The following is a 6169-nucleotide window of genomic DNA, read 5'->3' on the forward strand; positions in this document are numbered from 1 at the left end:
AGCCCAACTCCTGAAGAACAACCCCACACGATAATTCCCCCTCCACCAAACTTTACACTTGGCACCATGCAGTCAGACAAGTACCGTTCTCCTGGCAACCGCCAAACCCAGACTCGTCCATCGGATCACCAGATGGAGAAGCGTGATTCGTCAATCCAGAGAACACATCTCCACTGCTCTAGAGTCCAGTGGTGACGCTTTACACCACTGCATTTGATGCTTTGCACTGCGCTTGGTGATGTAAGACTTGTATGAAGCTGTTCAGTCATGGAAACTCATTCCATGAGGCTCTCTAGCTCTCTCTCTGAGCTAATCTGAAGGCCACATTAAGTTTGGAGGTCTGTAGTGACTGACTCTGCAGAAAGTTGGTGACCTCTGCGCACTATGCGCCTCAGCATCTGCTGACCCCGCTCTCATTTAACGTGGCCTACCACGTCGTGGCTGAGTTGCAGTCGTTCCCAATCGCCTCCACTTTATCTATAATATGTGCTGTTAGACTACCTCATACCACTCAGTGCCTGCTGTCTTGTAAATACGAATCTGTCTCATAAGCCATGTAAATATGTAAATAGATATACGTTTATACTTCATTTTATTTCTCTTGTTCTTTAACGTATGTCTATATTAATTTATATTTTGCATTTTTCTGCATAGTTTATGTAATCTATCTATCTATCTATCTATCTATCTAGTCATCCATCCATCCATCCCACTGACAGTTGACTGTGGAATATTTATTCGTGAGGAAATTTCACAACTTGCACAGGCGGCACCCTATCATGGTACCATGCTGGAATTCACTGAGCTCCTGAGACCGACCCATTCTTTCACAAATGTTTGTAGAAGCAGTCTGCAGGCCTAGGTGCTTGGTGTTATACACCTGTGGCCATGGAAGTGATTGGAACACCTGAATTCAATTATTTGGATGGGTGAGTGAATACTTTTGGACATATAGTGTATGTACCATCAAACATCCATAATTATCAATACTTATAATGTGCATTTCAATGTTAAATCTGAATAGTATTTTGGGATCTAAAGAAAAGTAAAAGCTTATTTTGATTTGTTGTTATCCTGTCTTTAAGCTAATCCTACATGCTGCATTCTAATTTGCAAGTGTTAGGGATGAAGGAAGGTACGGCGGAATGATTTGGGGAAAATATCTAATTGTGATTTTTCAATATAGACCAATATAGCGACTGTGATTAAAACTGCAATTATTTTCTACAAATTGTGGCCTCTTTTTGGTCAGTTTCTTGAGATTCGATATCTTGGCTCCTGCGATTTGAATTGTACTCTTTAAAATTCTACATAAAAATAATGAATTTTTCAGCCCTACAGGAAGGGAGCTGAAATTTTAAGCAGCATATGTGATTTATATTTTGATGTCACACAATTTTTTGGATAATTTGCATCAAATAGAATGTTGTATTGTATTTAAACTTGTACATATTGCAAATTTCTCTTTTTTGTCTTAATTTATTCAAGTGTTTATTCTTTTACATAAATGGTTGCAACTGTAATACCTGCAAGTATTCTGATTTTGATTATAACATGCTATACATCATGAGGTGAAAATATATCCATACAACTCACACATCAGACTACTTATGGACAACCTGCTCACCCTGCCCTTTCTCCTTCTGGACCAACTTAATGCAAATTAGCTGAATGCTGCCAATCAGCCCCGGCACTGTAACTGATCGTGTCATGCACAAAATCAAGCTTCACTCTGAAGATTCAAAATCCAAACAGTGAGAACAGAGTTGAAGAAAAAAGTGAAAATGATGGATATTATGACATTTGAGGCAATTTTCAGTTGAAAGTTTAAAAAAAATAATATTAGGTCAGTGACACTGCCTGTGTTTAAGTGATGTCTCCAGGTAATGATTTCGTTGACTGTAATGAAAATGCGGTGCTAAGTTAAATCGTGCATATGTTGAAAAAATGCAAATAAAATAAAAATACAAACTGAAACACACACCAGTCTTCACTAAACTCTATATTATTATTATTATTATTATTATTATTATTATTATTATTATTATTATTATTTTAGCAGTTCTGGTTAAACAATCCTGAAATCTGTGAATAGCTCATGTTCACAGACTTTTTTACTCCAAGCTTGCTGTTATCAAGGAACAAATTATGACAATAAGAATATATGTACATATCTGTGTTCAAATTAATTCTCTTATCTCTCATATCTCTTTTCTACCAAAACAGGATTAAGGAAGCAGTGGGGGCCCAAGTGAGGCTTTTCTTGTGCCAATATGTTGCCGCCTTGAACATATAATTACACAGCACTTCCAGTCAATCACCACTGTGACAATAAGTTGCTACCCACACACATTTGATCCAGGGAAGTTACTCAGTCCATTCTAAAACCTCTGAACTGACCATTTTACCATGCGTCAGATCAAAGGTCTATACTCCTACATACGTCTAGAACAGTCCTCTCCCACTGCGAGCAGACCTTTCCCTCTCTCACCTTAAACACTTAAACAAACACTAAGACAAACTCAAACAGTAACCATTAGCCACACACTTCAGTCAGCTATTGAACATATATGAAAACATATCATACCCTTCTTACTTCAGTGTATTTCTTTCTATTTTCTCTAATTTGGCATTCAATATTTGCACGTAAGACAAAGAAATGTATCAAAAATATTTGTCAACATTTAAACATATCATCTATATATAATCTACATATAGAAACTTTATATATATATATTAATAAAATAAGATTTTCCATTTTCAAATGGTGTAACAAACAAAAGATAAAAAAACAAACAGTTACGTAACGTGATAGCAATTATATACAAGATCTACTAGCATATGTTATGCGGAAGACAGAAGGAATATTTTTTTCCTTTCCTTCATCTAATTAGCTAAAAAATTAAGAGCCCACTTGCCCTGTATCCTCTTTATACTGTAGCTGAATCCTCTGCACTGTACATGGAATATATGATGGATGCCTGATATCTCTATTAGTCATGAATTCCAGGAAATCAATTGAAGCAATGTTCAGAGAGTGTCATTTCTGCTCTGTGTGTCAAGGAGGCTGTCAGCCACTGGCAGTGTGACAGGCAAGATGACACACTGCCTCGTATGCGTGTGTCTGTCTGTCTCTTTGCAATGAATGCTGCTACTTCAATAACCATCTGAAAGATTTGTACTTGTCACAGTGCCTAGTTCCACCATAATCATTCCACATGCGATCCTCATGCACTTGAGCCATTTCTACCACAGCGTTAAATCATGACAAAAATTACCACCGATGACACTATTTGGTTTGTATAATATGGAGAAAAAGAATCGCCCATTTGGAAAACTGAATGTCACATCTAAAAACCTACTGTCTCTCTGTTCCAGTGTTTTTCACCCTCATTGCACTGCACTTGTTTGTGTTTTTTTGTGCTCCAACATGCCTGACTCAACTCATGAGGTAATTATCAAGCCCTTCTTGAGCTGAATCAGGTGAGGAGAAGAAAAAACAAAGAACAAAACACACACACACACACACACAGTGACGGTGTATGTAGTCTACAGGACTGATTTGAGAACACTTGTACTGGTTAGTGCAGTAATTTTTACAATATATCAGTTTAAAAATCCCATTAATAAACACCTTTTCTCCAAGCGTTTACCCTCCACAGCATCATCAGTTATGTCGTCTGGTAAAACAAGTCGAAGGCAAAGGCTCCACCATGTTAAATAAAGGTTTATTAAGGTCTTATTAAGAGTCCCTCACTGCTTTTTTTGCCAGTTCTGCAGTAACCCATGCAGCAACCTTAGACATGAACAGTTTGCTTCACATCAGACCAACCAATGTTTCACCTTGCAGTTCAACTGTAAGTGAACATCTTAAATGTGCGACCATGACGCTGAAAAAGATTAATGTTTTTTTTATCCTGAAACGCTCTTACATTGCACCTGTCAACCGTGATAAGCATGTCCACCTTTTCCGCTGAACAGAACATAGAGAATAGCAGGAACACACACCAATCCAATTACACCCTAATTGAGTGCTTCAAGGCTCATTGATTACAACTGCTATTCACTGATAGAATGAGCCTTAGCATAGCAACCTCAGAAATTAGGCCCAAGTCTTTAGGCTGCCAGTCCATAATGTTGGGGGCGACAGAGGTGAATCTGCTTTGGCACTTCAGAAGACCCTTTCTGGTCATCAAAAGTATAAAAAACTAAGATACATTTATCATTCAGTGCAAATCAGCTATTATTAGGAATAACATTCATCCATCAAGCTTAAATACATAAAAGGAACTGCCTTTTCTAAAGATTAAGGCATGTCTTTACTTACATGAGTATATGGGAAGGGCAGGGGGCTTTATGATGGAGTGTCATCATCGGAAAATAGGGCCAGGCTATTTGAGTCAGGCATCTTGTCTTCAGGTTGCTCTGTGGGGGTTTCACTGCTTGGAGATGATGGGAGCGTCTCACTGGAAAGGTCTATTTTCGCATCAGGATGTTCCTCTGAGTTCCAAATGGGCTACAGAGAGGGATGATAAACAGAAAAAAAAGACTGCCTTACAGTAGGGGTGCAATGATACACAAATTTCACAACACAATATGTAATGCGGGTCTTGCACCATAAAACAACATAACAAATTTCACAGTACAACATGAAAAAAAGATATGCAGAGATTGACCTTGGTCTTTTTTCATTTTTGATCAATACCCAGTTACCAAAACAAGACCTCAGTATCTGGCAAAAGGATAATTAATACAAACTAGTAATTCTCCATTTTTGTCATTTTTTCAGTTTTTGACATAATTTGAAAGTGCCTACTGCCCTTTACATTGTGTATAAATTTCATGATAAACAGAGCAAAAGAAATGACCCAAAATGACATGAAAAGATGTCTGGTTCCATTGACCCACATCAAAAGTACAGTTTTAATTTTTTCCTTCTCCTATAAAATTACTATTTTGGAGATGATCTGATCTGACAGCAGCAATATGCACATACTACAAGTAAATGGTTTCAGGTGTAATGCAGGGGAGTTTTTATTTATTTTTATCTTGCTTCCACGGTTGTCTTATTGTCTTATGGTTGTATCATGTACTGCTCTTAACAGAAAAATGGAAAATGCTAAATTATCAGTACCCATGAGATATTTTCATAATACAACTTATGCATCATGTATTTAATTTTCTGGATTTTGCTAAGTTTGAACACAGCAAAGGTTTTACACACTGCATTAAATCCAAAAATGAATATTTATGCTGTCTTTGTAATGAAACATTAAGTTGACCAGTGTTATTTAGGTTCTGATAATATCCACAATATGCTCAGGAAAGTAAATGATGACATTACGGCATAATTTATCATTATAATCACGAACATCATCATAATGCCCTGCCTTAGTCTGATATGCCATTTTTACTGCATAAACTGTAAACTAGCATGTAACTATATTTGAATGACACTACATATTTTCTCACAACCCCACACTACCAATGAATATGTTTTTGTAATATCTCTAGCTTGTAGGGATCTATAAAAATAACTGCAAAACAGAAAGAGATAGCAGTCCTTTCTTACCCCTGGTGACCATGGCCTTGATGATGCACACTCAGTGTCTTGTAACTTTTCCAGGTGTCCAGACAGGCTTACCTGCTCCTGAAAAGACTCCAGAGTTAGAGTGGCATCACAGGGAGAGCATGAAACAGCCTCTCGAACAAGCAGTTTCTTCATCATGCCACTGTACTGGTAAAGATCCTTCTCTGGGTCTACAAACAGGTTAATACAGGGGGCGTTGGTCCTGGGGTATATGGCAAAGAATCCCTCACCTGCCTTCACCTCCGAGTCATCCATCCATCCATCCATCCATTTTCTAAGCCGCTACTCCGTCAGGGTCGCGGGGGGGTGCTGGAGCCTAGCGCGGCACGGTGGCGTGGTGGGTAGCGCTGTCGCCTCACAGCAAGGAGGGCCTGTGTTCGATTCCCCGGCCAGGCGACCAGGGTCCTCTCTGTGTGGAGTTTGCATGTTCTCCCCGTGTCAGCATGGGTTTCCTCCGAGTTCTCCGGTTTCCTCCCACAGTCTAAAGACATGCAGTCAGGTCGATTGGACATGCTAAATTGCCCCTAGGTGTGAGTGACTGTCTGTGTCTGTCTGTCTGCCCTGCGATGGACTGGCGAC

The sequence above is a fragment of the Pygocentrus nattereri genome, chromosome 11, assembly GCF_015220715.1.
Source record: "Pygocentrus nattereri isolate fPygNat1 chromosome 11, fPygNat1.pri, whole genome shotgun sequence".
Classification (NCBI taxonomy): domain Eukaryota; kingdom Metazoa; phylum Chordata; class Actinopteri; order Characiformes; family Serrasalmidae; genus Pygocentrus; species Pygocentrus nattereri.